The sequence below is a fragment of the Pelecanus crispus genome, chromosome 3, assembly GCF_030463565.1.
Source record: "Pelecanus crispus isolate bPelCri1 chromosome 3, bPelCri1.pri, whole genome shotgun sequence".
Classification (NCBI taxonomy): Eukaryota; Metazoa; Chordata; class Aves; order Pelecaniformes; family Pelecanidae; genus Pelecanus; species Pelecanus crispus.
Window position 1 is genome coordinate 39,980,027 of NC_134645.1, and position 20,093 is coordinate 40,000,119.

A 20,093-nucleotide genomic window follows, 5' to 3' on the forward strand; every position below is an offset into this window, starting at 1 on the left:
CCTACCTATGAGCACAATGTACACTAGTGGTTCACAAAACAGTTTTGAATTCAGTAACAAGTGTGTTTTTAAAAACTGCTTTCTAGCCTCACTCTGAAGCAGATTAACATAAAATGCCCCTATCTACCTACCTAACAAAGAATGTTTTGATGATAGCTTTGACAGACTTTTAAAAGTTGTTGGCCACTATCCAAGGCAGCAGGACTCTACAACTGGTATAGTTTCTCCCTAGATCAAAATTTCAGCTTCACATGCGCATCCGTAATGGATTTCTTTAGTATGAAGTTCTCACTCTTTTCAATCCAGAAAAGGTACAACTACATTTCCCTGACAGTATAATTATATTCTATAAGCAATTTAGGCTAATGATGCTAATCCTTTGATTTCTACTACGAGGTGTCACTAAGGACCAAGCACTGTTAGGGTACCTGCTGATGCTAAGAATGAATTTAGCCCATGACAAATGCCATGGACTATTCTGGGTACTTTCAATAAGTCCTCAGACCAGCCAGCTTTTAATTTGACATTCTTCATGGTGTGCATCTTGCCTCTGGGCTGATTTGAAAGAACCAAAACCAAAACCCAGTAAGGCAACAGTGTCTCAAGGCTGGAAGCACTAGAAATGTTGTAGGAAAGCTTCACCTGAGAGGATTCCTTCTCAATTTTCAGAGCAAAAGGACATGCTGGTAAACTTGCCAAACTAAAACTAGCCGATACATTTCTTTGCATAAATACCTCTTTCTCCCTACTCTGGTAGACCTTGTTGACCTAGGTCAAATATGAACAGATGAAATGCAGATGGCAGATGATTTAGCCTCTACAACTACTCACACTGAATCATAGAAAGTCAGATACTTTGTTAAAAATCCCAAAGCTAGTATTTATCTCCAGGACACAATATAGTCCATACAGCCTACAAAAAGGAGAATGTGTTCTCTCCCCCTTGCTTCTAAGTTATTTGATTCCCCAAGGAGCTCACTGGATAGCGTATAATAAATAGTACAAAAAGGGCATTTATTATGAAAACATTTGATGAGGGGAAATAAGATGATACCTATATGCAACTTAAGGATCTTAGACATATAATGTTACAACCAAGATGCCTGGATGGCAGTCAGACGTCTACTCATCCTTCTCAAGAATATTAAAATCCAAATTCTTCCCTGATAGCATCAGTGATCAAAAGGCATAAACAATCAGGCTTTATATGCTAATGATTGCACTGAAATACTTCCTTAAGTAGTTTAACCAATTAGAAGAAGCACCAGCCATTAAAAGGAATCTTAATAATGGATTAGTTATTCAGAATCCTTTAAAAGAACTACGTAGTTTTTGATCTCATGTATCACTCATTTTTTCTTGATACTTCAGCTGGTTTTCTGTTTTTTAAAATTAAAAAACACCTTCCCATACTCTTAGAAAGTATGAAGCTACCAGCCTCCCTGCCTTTATTTTTATTAGCTTAATTTGTGAATCATTGAAAGTTAATATATTTGTGGTTCACACATGAAAAAGAAGACTTGAAAGTTTAAGTAATATGAGTCTCTCATCTATGTGAGCTTTAAGGCAAAGGATTTCTAATTGCTATGAACTGGCAAGGACAGAGAAAAACCTCTTAAAATGAAATCACATTTCTGTAATTAGATTTCATTAAGAAGCAGTGTCAGGGTTAAAGTCTGTTTGAAGTAACACAAAAATCTTTCAATAAAAAGTTACTGTGTTTTATTTAGATGGGAGTGGAGAAACAGAGATAGTTTATGGTTTAGAAATATATTGCCTGCAACATATTTAGTAGAAAAAGCATTCTTAACTAAACATGTTCTCCAGTGCTGATTAGATTAATACTTGGCAAAATTTGGTCATTATACATTACACAAACAGAAAGTCACACTCAGCTACAAACTCTATTTAGGCTGTATGTTGAGCAATCAGCACTGCAGTGCAGGAGGATATGTTGAGTAACTCCATGGTCAGTTCAGAACTAGCAGGAGCATCACATATGTTATTGTTACCAGAAGCAATGCAGACTGTTTAGAGGGTGTGCAATTCCTCTGTCAGCTTTTTTAGCTCTAGATTTTAAAAAAACAAACAAACAAAAAAAACCAAACCGAAACAAAAAACAGCAAAAAACCTAGCATCATCTTTGTTTCTCATTTATATGGTGGGGTTTTCTTTTTTATGTTAAAAAAAAAAAAATGCAGAAACGCACAACAGGTTTGGTCAGGGGTTTTGTCTGGAGGGCTTCCTGACCTGTTTCTGCTGTGTCTAAATTCACATGCCATCAGGGACCAGCCTCATCTGTGGCACAACAGGTAGTTCTGCTTCCCAGCTGGGGCCGCAGCCGACTGCCTGAACTCACCTCCTCTGCTTCACTGCAAAGTCCAGCTTAAGCCACTTGTATATGCTCCATTAGACCAGGTGGAACATGTTAGTCAGGCCTAGCTTGGAAAACTACCCGTGAAGTCTTGCATGACAACTATAGAACTGGTGACTAGTGAGTCACAAGTCTCCTAAAGCAACATTGCTTTCCAAAGGGAATTTAATTCTTGCTCAGCCAAGCTGCAACATATGTTTTGAAGGCAGTCTGGCTAAGTACTTGTGGGGCCATGCTCTGCGTTGGTTTCTACTCATTTCAGACTTCTGATGGCCTTCCTATTAACCTGCAGAGCACTCGGCCAAAAGGCAGTGCCCTGCTAGCAAGCCCGCTCAGGCTCTGGGTAGAGAATGAAATCATGGAATCATTCACTTTTTTTTTTTGGCAACTTTTTCTTTTCTCTGGTCAGAAAAAAAAAAAAAAAAGGAGGTATTTTGAAGTTGAAACTTTTGGGGGTTACATACCACACTCATAATGCTAACACCCATACATAAACACAAGCACACATACTCCTGCCTTTAAAGGGGGTTGGTTTTATCTCAGAGCAGAACAGGAATGCTTAGGAAAACACAAACGTTTTGCAGGTTAGAAAAGTATTTCCCACACAGCTCTAGCCTTAGTAATGGGAGGCCTCCAATGGTATTTAATATTTCAAACAATTTTGGTTTCAATTAAATTAATAGAAGGGAAAATAAAAAAGAAAGGGCTGGGAGGGGGGTAATTTTTTCCTATCCTGAGGCAAAATTCAATTATTTAAATTGTTCTTTTGCAGAGGAATGAAACAATTGCTGCAGAGGGAACATTGGAAAATGTCATCCAATCTGCTTCTGAAATGCAGTTTATGCAATGAAGCACCATTTGTGTGGATTCCACTAATTTACTCCAATTTAAAACACCAGCCAGACTCCAGTTTTGGTGCTACTTCAAAACTATTAGGATTATTAACAGTCAGGGCTAGTTGGTGTTGTGTCATCCTACCTGCTCAACCCCCCCCCCTCCCCGCCCCTTTCCCAGAAGCACCGAAACGTTTCAGGGACATAAAACATTGAGGTTTTACGTATGCCTATTCACAAGGCAACTTAAGCATTTAGGTCCATTCGTCAGAGGCAGATCAGGCACACGTGTTCCCTTGGCATCCCAGGAGCGTGCAGGAGCCACCTTGGAAGGCGAAGCTCCAGTGACTGAGCTTAGAGTTGTAAAATACAAGATTACCTACAATCTTTAGGAATGAAGATGTAGAGAAGGATCACAGAATGCTTTGGGTTGCAAGGGACCTTTAGAGGTCATCTAGCCCAAGGATACAATGCAGCTTTCTGAAGATGGATAATTAAGATTATGTCCATGTAACCAGCTGTTGGGTATCACAGTACAACAGCCTTTAACACTAAAGCACTGAACGACGATTCTCCAAGGATGTTAGGCACTACCAATCCATAGAGTCAACTGGGATCATTAGTTACAACTGAAGGATGTGGTCTAAATATGATCCCTGACTTCCTACAGGCAGCACCTTGGGATTCTGTGGATAGTCTTGCAAATATTACTCAAGATCTAGTCCATTGTCTTCTGGAGAACTTACACACAGTAAAAGTATTATCAGAGAGATGATTCACTTTCTCTCCCCCTTGCTTTTAGCAACATTTCTGCTTATAGCAGGTAGGAAAAGTAAGTGCTGGGAACTGACATCCAGCAGTCAGGATTGTTACTCTAGTACATATAAGTGAATATGTTGCAAAGAGACAGCAAATGAAACCAAAGCCAAGAAAATAAATGCTGTAGCCAACATCTTCCAAAATATTACTGCCTTCAGCTCATTCTTGTCTTATGCATGCTTGTTCTATCACAGGTACCTCTTTCTGGAAACTATGGCTGATAAACTCCAGAGAGAAAAAACTTGGAATGGCCTCAAAGAACTCTGAAAAATTTAGATCACTGGAAACATTCAGATTTTGGAAAAGTAACCTAGTTTCCACTAAACCAATATCCATCCCTTTCATTCTATATGTGAGCAAACGCATCTCATCAGTTCCTTCACTGAACTCAACTGTAAACACAACCATTGATTTCATTAGTTTCACTGGGCTTTGTCCTCTGCTCATCTGAAGCAGTACGTTTGCGGTGACAACCCTGTACTACTAAGTGAATCTCACATTTACACTGCGAGTGCCAGAGTGCTTTTAAAATCTTGACTCAGTTTTTTCTACTTCTGTCATAAGTCTGCCTGGCAAAAAAAACCCCAAAAAATCCCCCCCAAAAACCCCACCAGCTGAAAGGGGCATGTTCACTTTTAGAAGTCAATGAAAGAGAGGGGGTGTGGAAGACAAAGTCTTTAACGTTGCTCAAGAAAATACTTTTCGGTCAAACTGCAGCAGCATACTGCCTAATTCCTGTCTGCAGCAGCCCAGTTAAAGCTGCCTGCGCTTAGGGGCGATTGGCAGTCTGCTCTGGGTTCCTTCACTGCACTGCTAATCTCCGCTAATACTCTCCCATGCTTCATTTAATTTCACTCTCAGGGCTCTTTTTCAAATTCCTCCTCAAATCTTAAACCAATGCCTTCATTGTTTAGGATTCCTTTACCCTGACAAGGCTGACCTCAGATATCCTCTCCTCTTTCCTGCTCTGTAACTCAGGCAGTCCACTTACTCATTCATATGGTAACCACACATAATGGCCTCCACATTAATTAAGTAATTTTGGTTCTTTAAGGTACTACAGAGGGGTTTTCAATCTCCCAGTGCCTTTCAGGCCAATTGAACTCATTTTTTTGTTGAACAGGCCAGAGAGTACATGGAAGAAGAGCCAAGGAGAACATGCTCACTCTCTCTCTGGGCCATTCCTTTCATGCTGCTTCAGGGTTAGGCCAAAACAACATCAGCAAGTCTAATTTGCCCCAGCAGTGGATGGGAAATGACTAAAAACCCTGCAGATTAATTTGTGTCAGATGCATGCTTTAAAGCAAACGAGAGCAAGAGAGAATGAGAGAGCATTTACAGAAAAACATGCTCTTGCTGTGGGACTTAGAAGGGCCCTCTTGTTTCTGATCTCTTGGAAGCTGAGTGGCCCTGAGAAAAAAAAAAAAAAAAAGTCCTACCTTTGCTTTATGTTCTCCTTTTGTCTTTTGACAACTCAGAAAAAAAATGGAGGGATAAAAAGCAGAACTGCACAATGCATGATGGCATTTGCAACAACTGCTGGCCCTTCTAGCAAAGTGGGGTTTGCACCATACAGATGAAATGGGCAGAAAAAGGAGTTTTTAGGGGGACAGAAAAAGGTGATTTTGGGGGGGGTGAGGGGTGGATGTCCCACATCATTCCAGAAAAGTAAAAGGTGGTAGAAACTACACGGCACTCTGAAAAAAAAGTAATGATTAATGTTACATAATCAATGCTCTAATAGGCCAGAGACTGCAGATCAATACATGACACAGAGTGGCTGACACTGCAACTGTGATGGTCATAGGGAAGCTCAGGTCCAAACCAGTTTTCCTGTTGAATCAGTAGACCCAAAGTTGCTCCCTAATGGCCATATGTGATCACCCAGCAGTGGTCTCCTGATGGGAAAAGTCCTGGAGTGGCCTATGGAAATCCAGCAGCTGTAATACTTAGGTGCTACTCAGTGCGACTTAGTAGGGAACAACAGAATTTTTCTTTTCTTTTTTTTTTTTTTTTTTTCTCCTGTATATGACTAACACATAAGCTGAGAAACAGCATGACTGGCAGTGGTTAGACATCTTACTGGTAATCTCAGCAAGGCCAAGAACAGTCATCTCTGTGTCCAGTCTCTCTGGTTAATGGTGTTGCAACACTGGGGACGAGTCACGTGTGGTGCTACCACTGTGCAGTAACTGTTCTGTTGCTAAATAAAGCTGACTTAATTTTGTACATTCTTAGAACTCATATCCAATCTGATCTGCCCACCACATCTAAAAACATTTGTTTACTTTTTAGGCAGCTATGCTGTTTAGTTCTCAGATGACTGCCTCAAAAATTCTAAGGAAGCTCAAAATAAGCCCCATAAAAGCGCAACATTAGCGTGGACTCATCTCTGGACTCATCCAAAACCTTCAAGCCTCACCCTTCATTCACACTGTTCCTAATCCTTGTCATATCATTATTATAAGACAGAAATAATAATACCTAAAGTCTGAATCCTGATCTGATTTGGCAGCATAAACCTAACTGTAAAAACTTTCAAGAGAGCCAAACAGACAAAAAGCCACAATCTAAAAAGAGAGCAAAGAAGTTTTGTGGAATTAGACCTTAAATCTTGGTTTCAAAACAGACTAGCACTTAGGAGCCTATGTCACAACTTTCAGTAAGATGTCAGGTATAGTTAATACAGCATTTAATACCGATGCAGTTATACTGGTACTCTTAGCAGTATCACCTATTTCAATCTAGAAATGAAATAGCAGTATAGGGAAGCAATAACATAGGATGTCTCTATATCTATAAGTGTGGTTGTACTGGGATGTTTTTCAATAAAAAGACATACCAGTAACTTAAATGGTTGTACTAGTGCCAGATCTTCTATAGGAGACCAAGAGTCTCAGAAGTCTCAGATGTCTGTATCACACCAGTATCACTACAATTTTGGCAGGTAATAGCATTTCCAGGCCCACATGTAAGCACCAGATAACATCTGAGAAAGAAAGAAGGTCTTAAGTTACTTGAGCATTTTGAAAATATTATTTTTAAGGCTGATGGAATGTATAAGAATTGGCAAGTTAAATAATAAAGCAATCCCCCTCAAAGGAACAGAATCAAACAAAGCCATTCTGAAGATACAATAACGAAAGGAAATAGAAATCTGTAATAATGCTGATTATATATTTAGGGTCTAATTTTTCATAATCAAGTCTTCTCTTTCCATAACCCATACTTGTGGAAAATGCTAACAACAGTTACAGCAATACATATCATGCTGTCTGAGCATTTTTATCTGAGACAAAACTATGTTGTTATCTTGATGTATAGAAGAACAAATTGAGTCCTGGAGAAGATAAATTCAATAATGTCAAGATTTTTAATTCCCTGATTTAGGTCCTACTAGATGCTTAGGAACTTTCAGTAGAGGCAAAAAGAGGAATTTCCTTATTTTATCTGATCCATGGGAAAACCTCAAGTTTATTGATATAGTCTATCAGTTTTAGTGTGCCTAATGCTGGAATGAAAAGAGGCAGACTCAGCCTGCAGATAACTGATTTGACTGATCTCTCTCTGCAGCTCTAAATTTGTTCACCACACATTCACATCAGTGCTAGCTCTGGCACAGGAGAGCAGCTCAAATGCATGGCCAGAAGTTTGCAGGACAGCAAGCCTGCTCACTTGGAGCAGCTTTAAGAGCCAGGGAACCACACCCTTGCTTCATGCCATAGCAGAACAAGTCTAGAAGTCACAAAACCTATCTGCTGGCCACACTGTCAGAAATGTGGTTGTGCACGCATGCTGGTAAGCACCCAGTCCAGTACTAATCTTTCTGGCACCAAAGCCTCAGTCATCTGTCCCAGGCTAAACAGTGTACTATGGGAACGTCCAACACTGACATTTCTCCTGGAGATTCACACAAGGCTTGAGAAAATGCCACCAGCATTTCCCTCTCCTTATCTGAGCTGCTCTCCTGTCCAGATAAGCAATCGTTCCTATTGCTCATCTTAGGCTGGGGGAGCGGTTTCAGTGAGGACTCTGGAGTATTTGATCCTCCAAGACTATCTGGATTACATGACACCTGAAGCTCATGCCAGATACCAGCTCAGTGAGTCTTCCCTGATCTGTGCCCCATCTAAGCCCAAATTTGCATTTCTGGATGGTACCAAAAGTACAATTGCAACATGGCTAATACTTTGAAAAATTAAAAAACCTCACATGTATTTAAGGCGGCTAGGAGAATGTTATAATTTTTGCTGTAAGCCTCAATGATTTAGTTTTAAGATAATTCACCTAAGGATTGTGCATTCTTAACAATTCTGAATAATCAGGTCCTGATTGTCTGAAATCAATGATTATGACAAATTAGACACCGAAATTTATCCACAGGCTTTATATGGATGCCCCATAGCTCTCTCTCCTTGTTTTTAATTTTAGACCCAGTCCACTGTTCACATTTCTAGGCTTTGGTAGACATTTGATTTTACTTCCCTTTATGTTCAAATTTTTAGGTCCTGGGCCAACCTGTGGCCTCAGCTGTGTTAATGTAAACCAAGCAACTCTATTCACTTGAGTGAGTTTCCATTAGTGAAGGCATAAGCAAGACTTGGCTCTCACACCTGATGTGCCTTAGCGCTGTAATAATCTCATGCTGGGATCTCAGAAACAGAAATACTCAAGTGTTTATAACACTGTGCTAAATACATGTCTAAGTCTATTCCTGCTCAGGCTTTTACTGAAGTGCCATTTAAGAATTGTTTTGGGGGGGAAGAAAAAAAAAAAGAGCTAGATACTTTGACCTAAGTTTCTAAATTTACCTTTTGACTATATATTTTTCTCTAAATGTGCTGTGACTCAGACATGCATTCACTTCCAATCTGTGTACACAATGAATAGCTATACACATTTCATATGACCAGCCCTGTTTGCTTTCTGTGTAAAACAGAAGAGGTCACTGTATCTGAAACAAACCTGACCTTGAAGCTAGAGCAATAAGTAACTTGAATGCAAACAAATCAAGCAATCTCACCCTGAAGTCAGCATGAACCTGTTGATTTTCCTCACTGAACCTCTGCAAATGAGCTAAGTGGGAAAAGGAAAGCATCTACTTTTGGGAAGCCAAAGCGGAGCTTTTAGTCTGATAAATTCAAATCTGCGCAGGACCCACCCTGCCTTACCAGGTGACCCCACTTCTCCCTCCCCAACATCAGCATGCTCCAGCAATCCCCGAGTTCCCTCTCCTAGCTCTTGGGAAGGAGGGGAGAAGTTTGCTACGGGGAGAAAGAGTTTATAGCTTACCAGCTGTGTGAACAAACTCAGACTTATTGGGCTTCTGTGAACTGGGCTAAATCAATGAAACATCAGAGCTCAAACTTGATGCTTTATTTCCTTCAGTCTGAGGTTCTGCTCACTATAAACGTGATCTGGAACAGCACGTGTGAGACCGTGAAGCAAAAAAGAAATGAAAACAGAATGTGATTGTACGTGAGATCAGTTCCATGCTGATGTGATAATACGTTCAAAATTCTCATTTCTGTAGAAAGCTGACCACAGGCACTTCATCAATCAGTATTTCGATTTGTAATGTGTTCCGTATGGTTCTCTGTCATTACTTAATGGGGAACATCCCCTCTGAAAACATCTGACTTGGAGCTCTGCATCGAGAGAGCTGCTCATGTTTCAACCACGTTTCCCAGAAACTGAACACTCAGCAACATATTCATTTTAGTGACAGCCACCACTAATGAGAAACAGCCATGTGTTCACTGAATCTTTTACAACCCAAAGAATTTTATATTAAAAATAACAAAAAAATCTCAGATTCATTTACATGACAACTGAATCTCTAGAATCTCAATTTTAACATCCTAAAGCTTATACTGAATTGGTGTTTGTACTTCTCCGTTCTTACATCTTATAGTCACTATTTTTCATCTCTAGTTAGGCCAGTTGTTCTGACATGTGTTCTGCATATCAGAAACAGGAAGCTGGGGCATGAATTGGAGGGTTTATCAGAAGCTGAGAGCTAGTGAAAAAAAAACCCCAAACAGTAAGTCTATCAGAATTAAAAGGCTCACACAACAGTCAGTGATTGCGTTACATCAGAAAGGCCTAAAGAAAGCAATTAGAAAAGCTGAGGCATTTTATTGGAGAGCTACATTATTTTCCTGCATCAGTTTTCTTTGCTCAGAACATCAGGGGATTACTAATCTCAAACCTTCTTGTTGGGGTTTGGGTTTTGGGTTTTTTTTTGATTGGTTGGTTTTGTAATAAAGAGGAGCAGCTATCCAAGATTTTGAATTGCCAATATATGAAACAAAAAAAAAATTTACCAGACCCGCAAGGCATACGAGTTGTGAAGAAACTAAAATTTTAGACTGCATGAAAACAACCACTGTTCCAGGAGACTGGAGGTAGCAAGCACTGTACCTTTATTTAGAAGAGTCTCTACTGGTTATTCAGGGTATTACTTTGAAATGGTCATTAAAAGCAAAATAATAAAACAGCTGGATGTTCAGTATGCCACAGAGTCTAATCAGCAGGATTTCTGCAGAGAAAACCTGTGTCTCACTAATCTACTAAGAATTATTTAAATCTACCGACAACATACTGACAAAGGATAATTTATTTTCATAATGAACCTGAGAGAGACAAAGCAGGATACCATGCAAGACAGAGCTATGGTCAGAATGAGAGTAGCAACTCTCCCAGCTCACAGGCCAGGTGGTTTACTCCCAGCAACTTCAGCAGGATTAATTCCAGGAGTAAATACTTAGAAATGGAAGGAAGAGTTTCACAACTGCTTAAATGTATGTAATGATCTTCATCAAGGCAACATATAAAGAATTTTTAAAAAATTTTAAAGACTATTTTAATTGATAGTATTTTGCCAGCTAATTAAGTCAAGGTCAGAGTTGAAAAGTCAACTCATATGCTAAGTTCAAAGCATGATTAATTAGCACTTCTCATTTTTTAAAACACACTTCACAGGAGTTTATTATGTTTCATCACACTAAGAGAGTTTATATTTGCCTCCTAAATTCACTGCTTTTAAGACTATGGTCCCTCCAGAACCTCAGTGTAGCTTGAGGGGCTCATACTTTTCATCTTCACTATAGAAACCAACGATGATCTTGGCTGTTGGTAAAAGAAGAGAGAAATGAAATCCTGAACTCACAAATGACATAAATGCCCCCTAACATTTGTTAGATTACTTACCAGATTGAAATGGAAGAGACAGAAAAAACATTCGTTGGGATGGTAATCACTGAAATAAAAAACTCTTAGAAAATAGGTGGTGTGAGAAGCCAAGTCTCTGAAAAAGCATGTCTAAGGCAAGGACTGTGATAAGTGGGATCAGAAAGTTTTGAGCACTTTGAAATGCAAGAGAGAATAAAGTCAGAAATTAAAAATGAAGCAAAGCATTTGAGATAGAAGATGAGGAAAATACTGTAACTAGAAATTAAAAGAAAGTAGCTAACTCAGAGAAAGGGATCAAACAGAGCTCAAAGAATTTTGAGCAGAATTTGCAGGCTTACCTAAAAGACAGTTACTGTGCTTCAAGACACGACAGGTATCATTTTACAGAAGAAAAAAATGGCAGATGATGAAAAAAAAAAAAAAGATTAAAACATTTGTTGATAGATTTCTGGACACAAAGCCAAGGAAATAGGAACATGAATGTTGTAATACATAAGCAATGAGCACAGCACCCTAAGCCCAAACTCTAACCACCAAGGCCAGGTGTCAGCACAGCAGCCCTGGCAGGATGAAGAATGAAGCAACAGGGCACATGTTAAGTATTAGGCTAATCCAGGTAACTAGCTCACAGGTACAAAAAATGAGGTTGAAATGATGTTTTCTCAAAACAAGAACCTGATTGGAAGCACATCTGAAAATGACTTTTAGGGTGTGCCTCACTACATTGCTTATCACTCGGATTATTCTCTTGACCTTTTAGCTGACTTCATTCAGAAAGTGCCTATGTGTGCTTTGTTGAACTCAGTCTTTTTTGTTTCATCTCATCCTTAGCTGTCACATAATGGCTTTTCCACTTGGTAAAGATCTTGTAGGCTTTATGCATGCCTTGTACCTGTGGGTTGTTTTGGTGTGTTTCCCAAAGATGTCGGTCAGAGGTAAACTTCAACAACTACATGAGTTCAGGAGTATTTCCTTCTAAGCACTCACATCTTTATCTCTGAAAAACAAATTATGCCAGAGCTGATGCTGGCTAAGTTTTGAACTGGAACTTTCACAGATGTTCCACTTTTCCCAATATGCTAAAGCTGTCAGGGATGCATCTACCACACTGCAGCTGTTTGGAACCCAAAAAGTGTTGCAGTGGCAGCAAAGGGGATGCTGTCACCAATGTCCTACCTGACCTGGTGCAAACGTGAAGATTATTCCAAGCCTCTTGCGGTGATAGGGAGCAAGGCAGAAGTGTTGGGCCATGCATATGCATAGTACTTGTCTGTCTGAGAGAAATGAATCAAACTTTAGTATACAAAAAGCTCATAAAAGTGGGATGAACGGTGATTATTTTAGTTACATTAATAATTGTTCAGCTCAGATGTAATCCTGCTCCCATTTCTTCTGAGAGAATTAAAAAGGTTACATGTATGTATGCATGTATTTAATATTTAACAACAGCAGCAGTAAATGGTAATCCCTTGGTACCAGAAAATGCACAAAACCTGTTATTTTGCTTTTCTTTGGATTATTGCATTGACGTTAAATGTAATAAATAATACTGCCATCCTCATAGGCAGTGAGCAGATAACTCCAGAAAACTCAACTTTGGATACTCTACCTGTCCAAAACTGTCTTCCTGATGTTAGTAGAAGGTACGGTCCAGGACTTCATTTCTTGCGGGGAAAGCTGAAAACCTGGGTGTTGGTGTAGGTAGGCATGCTGATCCAACCGACATGAGTGGCAACAGCATCAGGCTCACATTTGGAAAAACAGATTTCAGGTTTGGGGTTTTGTTTTTTTTTTTCCCAGAAGGATTTAAGGCTTCCTAATACAGGTGGAGAAGTGCTGCATTTTCAGTTTTATGCTGAACTGAATGGGAGCTCACCCTGCTCCTTCTGGACTTAACCATGCCCCAGAGAGAAATTGGGACCTTACTGACAGACTGAGGATGAATGAGTAGAAAGAAGGCTTTACAATGCCATGAATAAGCAGTTACCCCTGTTCCATTTCAGTAGTTTACACCTCATGCTTATCCTGCCAAGGGAAGGAAACACGGTGGTGTTCCCACCATGCTCCATTTGCCAGTTACCTGCAGGGCAACCAGCACTGGGCTCCCGCTGCTACCATGGGCTTCCCATTGCTGATGACTAATTATTTATAACTAACAAGTGCTGTCACTGTGTTCCCATTACTAATAACTACTTATTAGGATTATTGTTGTTACTACTATGCTAGCAGTAGGCTAAATCCCAAGCTCCCAGATCAGTTTTTATTCACACACAGTTATTCTCAGTAAGTAAAACTTGACTTTGGTGTGATTATTTGATCAGCATTACTCTTCCGTTTCCAGAGCTATGTGGCTACACCATTACCATTTACCACCAGTAAAAAACTTACCTAGTTATTTTGCAAGAACAGATGAGCTGCCACTCTCTTCCTCCAGTCTGAGGGTAGGGAAAGTAATTTCTAAACGTATTATTATTATGGTTTAATTTTTTTTATTTAAGAGTCAGAGAGAGGGTGACTCATGTTTCTGTTTGCAATTCAGCAGCTGCCTCCTACTGTGCCCCTGAATCATCAGTTCGGATGAACATTACTACCATGGTCTTCATCGTTTGTAGAAAGGGCATAATTCACCAACCCTTCATTTCATAGCCTTATAAAACATTCTTGCACAATTGGGCTAGATGGCTTTTGTTTGGAAGGGATGCAGTGAAATCTGAGAATTGGATTGTGAGAGGAATTTGCAGTGTCAAAAGAAATTTAATCACAGTGATTCTTTTCACTTCTTTTGGAGCCGATTTAAGAACTTGCTTTGATATGAGGTTAGTATAGGAAATGAAAGAATGGTCATTTTAAAGGGATCTTTCTGCAGCCATAGCTGAACATTTTAAATAACTGCCATCTTTGACATGCCAGCCTCTTGAGTTTTCTTAACTTTCACTTAATGTAGAATTTTCTCTTAATTCTGGCAGATCAGTATGTATCTGCTCTGCAGAAGGTTAATAGTGACAAAAAAGTAGAGATACGAACTATGAAAACGTGAATACTTTCAAATAAAGATTTGAAATGGAAATTGAAAACTTTGAAAATTGATACAAAAATTCAGGTATGCCCTCTTTTCCATGGTATCACCAATGAGGAAACCCTGTAAATGGTTGCTGGTGACACAGATGAACCAAAACATCTGAAGTGCAGGTTCAGGTCCCACGTGCAAGACTAAATGTCATTTCGATCCCCTTTTCATTAAGTGTATTGAGAACAACTTTCTAAACACTTTTGGGTCCTAACATAAGCTAAACTTTTTGGATGCAGTTTTGAGTGCATAAAGTGGTTTAGGGACTTAGTAAAGGCATCCTGATTTCCAATACACTAAATGTTCACTGTGGGGATCTGAGACTTATGCCCCATTATTAAGCCTGACCTTTAACATGCCCTGATGTTCAGCATCCTTCAGTAACTTTGAGAGGGAATTTATGCCATGCTGCTTGTCATGTGTGACTAACATAGCAATGTGGTCCATTTTCAGCTCCTGTTATGTGCTCTCTGCATAAGAAAGGCTCAACAACAACAGTTATTAGTGACAAAAATAATAATCACCACCCTAATTTATGTTATTAGTTACATGGAATTACAGGACATTATGTAACATCACATCTGCCCATAAAAATTATAAGTGTCCCATCAAAATACAAATTAATTTTAGTGCTTAAGGAAGGCTGCTAAGTAACAATAAAAAAAAAAAAAGCCAAATTTATTAGGATTAGCACACTTTAAAAGGAATACACAAAGCTTCATAAATCTTATATTGCTTATGCAATATGCAAACACTCATTTTACGAAAAAAGAGTGACTTGATATTAACAACCCTTTTACTGTGTCAAAGCAGATGTCACTATCGAAGAGCAATTATTGAATATATTCCTCAAAATATGAAAAAAATCTTAAATTGGTAAAATACAGATAAATATCTTCTTGGCTATCACTGTTCTGCTGATTAGACACTAATTCCAGAGTACATAAAAATTTATGCTTGCTGTAATTTCATGATGTGTTATATAAATATATTAGAGTTATTTAAGTATACTAATAGTTATTTCTTATTTAATGTTATCCTTCCATAGGCACTAAAAGCAGAAAAATGTACAGATCTCTTTATTCCTGCTTGCAGAGGTCAGCATAAGATAACCAAGCAGTGATGAAAAGCACTATTGTACTTGATCAACATAACATCTTTTAATAAATAGGCAGCACAGTACTTCTGATGTCTTCTAATCATTCTGTTCTCTGTTTTTAAAACACTTAGGTATTAAAAAAATGTGGTGCTAGGTGCTTTAGTTAGACTGGTGTCACCTAATAAGCTTTATTAGATTTCAAAACTCCACTTTTTCATCTCTCTCTAATCATTCCCCGAGTACAACATACATATGAATAATTCATTACAGCCAAGTACAGTAAATCATTTCCTGAGATGTTGCATATTTACTCAGGACTCAGAATCCTTTCCTTTAATAACTGTAAGTATATTTCACTGAACTTGGGTTAGGGAAGCTCACGCACAAAAAATCGGCATTTTCCGCAGCAGCCCGTGGACGGTGTTTAGTTGAAGGCACAGCTGTTTGAACAGCTCTTTGTGCGGGTTACCAGGGAATGCCCACAGAAAGCCTGTTTGTGTGCTTTACTGGGGGAACTGGGGGGGAGGGCTTCTTTACATGCACTGAAATGTATTTTCTACTCATGTTGTACAATCTCCTTCCAAGTTTTGAATCTCCTGGCACATTTTTATGCTCCCTGTTGACCTCATCATCATCATCATCTAAAACACGGCTTGGAGAAAGAGAAAACAGGTGGAGGCTCAGTTTTAGTGCTTCCTATTCTGCCCTCATTGCTTCTTCCCACCCGGCTGCCCTCCTCCTCCTCCTCCCTCCCCCACTTCAGTTACCCAACAAAAAGCAACAAGTGAAGAACTAACCAAGGAAATGTTTCACAAAAAAAATTCCATGGCACCCTCTCCCTGACACACACACACAAAAGGCAGCCTTAGTAATAACCACAACCATCCAGCAAATCCAAAAAAGCCTGCATAATGAACGTACGAAAGTGTGAACTGCTAAACTGTGTTATTCAGTTAGTTCTTGGCAGAACAGTTTTAACATAAATAGGTTTGACATTCGATTAGAAATAGACACTTTTTCTTTCTTTTTCTTTCTCTTTTTTTCCTTTCTCTTTCTCTTTTTCCTTTCTTTTTTCCTTTCTCTTTTCCTTTCTCTTTTTCTTTTTTCTTTCTCTTTCTTCTTTGTCTTGCTGGAAATGAATTATATTCAGAGAACACTGGTGCATAGACAAATGAGAGCTAACATTTTTAACTTGATTACATTCTGAAGTGATGTATAGAGGCGCATAGCTACAGTAAGCGATTCCATGGAGAGAAAGGGGGAGGGAGAGGGGGAGGGAGGGAAGGGAAAGCCCTCCGCGGATATGATAAGGAAAGCTGGGATGAATTGTGGGCTCTGTTCTCTGTTATCCAAGGGTGGCTAGCTGCTGCTGCACTAAAGGCCTTTATTCCCTGCCTGTGGGAAAGTGGTGGGCGAAGGCTGCGTTCTCAGTTACACTGCACATGCAGATTTTAATTAGCTGGATTAAAAACAAGACCGTATCATGTCCTTTAGCAGTATTCTATCTAGAAACAAAAGATTTTCTTTCCTGGCTTCTGCAAGCAGCACAGTACAGCATTAATAAAAAAAAGGTCATGGCAGTTCAAGATGAAAGGTCACACATGATAGAAACTCTATGCGAGGGGGACATCATGTTTATCTCTGTGATAAAGGAGCTCTGTCCAGGCAGGTCAGCACACCGTGCCTCAGCAATAGGAAAATATAAACATATGGGGTGGATAGATGGTGGAGTGGGGAGTATGGCAAAGCACGTTCAATTATGGAAGTAGAGAAGAAAAAAAAAAAAGAGAGAATTGTTAGAGAGAGAATATAAGCTGAAAAGATCCAGCTTTAAAAAAGCTGAAGAGGGTCAAAAAGAGTCTGAGATGAAGCCTGGGGTGATGGCTGCATAGCATGGCTCAGAGCCTCTGCAGTGTGAATGAGCATCAAGCCTGTGGTGGTACCCTCTGCCAGCAGGCAGGGAATGGGCCACTGGACTACGTCCTCGCACACCACAGGCCACTCACACATGGGCAGAGCCTGCACCCTTCTGCCCATGAAAAGACCATGGAAACAATCCTCCCTGGGTCATGCTTCAAGCCTCTGTCTAATTCCAGAGGATCCCCAAACTGAGTGCTTGGGCTGAGATTTTTTTTTTTAATGTTTTATTTGGGCCACTACCACTATTGTGTTGGGGTTTTTTGTGTTGTTTTCTTTTGGTTTGTTTTTTTTTTATGGAGAGCCAGGCTTTTCCCCAGCGAAGACCAAAGGAATCTGCATGTACTTCCAGAGGAGCGTTAGCAGCTCTCTAACCCGCAGCCTTCAAGGCTTTGCCCTGGAATGCACCGAGCACTTTCAACACCACTGTTATCAGTGGGAGGGAGATGCAAACCCCCGTCGGCCTCTCTCAAGATCAGACTGCAAAAATAAACACATTATGGCCTTGCAAACCTTAACTGATGCAATGGTCTCAACTGGTCAGAGTAGCGCCACTGCCATATGCAAGCATCCATGGGAGAGTGCTTCAGGCTTGAGGGGCAACACGGAAAGGGAAAGGCAAGGGAGCCAAAGGTAGATTAGGTCAAATGTCCCTCCTCTGCTTTGGCATAATTCCTGCTTTTCAAAGTCCAGCTCAGAAAAAAATGATTGATTTCTGTGTAAATCATTCTGGGCAACAATTCTATTCTTTTCTTCATAACATTTTCGTTAAGTAAGATTCACACAGCCCAGGCCAGGTATGGCTATGTACATGTCGGGCTCCATAGCCTCTTTTATGAGACTGATCCATGAATAGGTCAATTAAGAAACAAAGAGTCTTTTTAACCTAAAAGGAACATTGGGTGAAAGTACACAATCAAGTTCTCATAGTCCAGCAAGGTGCTGCTCATCAAATGACCACATTAATTAACACATACTTTTAGCCTGTAGCAAACCTGATGCAAAAAATATGTTAGCTTAAATGTCGTTGAAATCAGTACTCGTCAGCTTCAGTAATTCAATCATATGTCTGAGCTCTAAGAAAAGTAAAGGCTAGTGCTAGAAACCAGAAACCTCCTGGATAAAACAATACAGTTTTTCATTTCGAGCAGCAATTCAGTATAGTGGTTACCTACCAAACTGATAATGCAATGATTAAAATGTCCCAATTCTGCTGCTGCTGCTGAGATCATTGGAAAATCATGGTTTAATTCAATACATGTAGGTCATTTTCTGTAATCTCAGTAGTATGGTACGGCCTAATGTAATAACTTTGTATGAGCTTTTTAAACCAACTTGGCCTTCACTGTCGTTTATCTTTAGAATAGAGCAAAAGATTATAGCATGAATTGCCTGATTCTTATTGATACTGCTGTAGGCAGAAGTATAACATAGTACTGTAAAGGTCAGTGTTACATGGGCTAACAGGGGTACCAGGTGCACAGAGTTAGCTCTAGAAACAGAGAACACCAGCTCCCCAAACAATCTCACACTGTAGGACACTTCAGGCTTATCCAAAACCACCCGCGGTGCTCTGACTGTGAAAACATCTTGATATAGGGGTGAATGCACTTGTGTCTATTTTGCAGGGTTTAAAATAAATTCCCTTCCCAGACACATGAAAAAAGGTGCCACAGAAATCAAAGGGAGTTTTATGTTCACATCAGTTTAGTGTGCTTATGTGACCTCGAGCACCTGGTGTGTTTGTATCTCAACACCTCGCAGCTTTTTACCCTTTCATCCAAATGGGGTGCTGAGTCATAGAAGATCTTAGTTACTTGCTCAAAGCTGTAGGATATCCTCCATCACGGAAAAGCACTTAAGCTGGCTTTTCCAGAACCTCAGCTTGTATGATAAACCTCTCTAGTTCAAAACTAACAACAAGTTTTGAGCAGGTGACAACCCAATTTTATTACTCTGTGAGATTTAAAAAATGTTCATTTCAGTACTCATTTGGTAAAAAAAAAACAGAACACGAGAAAAAAGAATCCAAATGTGAAGGAAGTGAACAAACTAATTATATACTTCTTGGTGGCTTCTGGTCACTGATGTCAACAGGGGTTTTCTGTTGACTCTTGGCAGTGTTACTGAGGTTTCACTCTGACACTAAATAAACTAAGCAGGACCAACAAGGCATGGGCCTGAAACCATCCATACTACTAAATTGGTCCCTAGCATAGTCTTAGCCCAAGCCTGCTTATGCTCTTCCAGACAATGCCAAAGCACAGCTTGGGTATTAACCTGGGTCAGGGACCATCTCCAATAGGTATTCTGGATGTGGCCACCGTGATTTGGAGGGTAAGAGAGTTTAGTTGCATGAATGCAAGCTCTTTCATGCCAGTTGGCCTCCAGGAAAAGTCTCTGACTAATTTTATTTAATAGTTTAGATGTAGTCAGTGTGTCCAGGTCTTGTCTTGTCTTCTCTTCTCTTCCTTTCCTTTCCTTTCCCTTTCCTTTCCTGTCTCGACAAAGCCAGCAATCAGTTCTCAGTCCAAACATTGGCAGTGTGACATGGCATTCAGTAGGGTGACAGGAGTAACATGATTTGATCATGCAGCTCTCATAAATGCAACACAGTTCATTATATTTTGAAGAAAAGTGCTGTTATTTGGGGAGTAGACTGAAGCAGACCTAGGAGTAATAAACAAACCACAACATAAAATGATACAAACAACTGAAGAATGAATAGATCAATTTGTTTCAATTAATTAGGGGCTAGTTCTCTGTTACTTTAAAGCTGTCTGCACAATA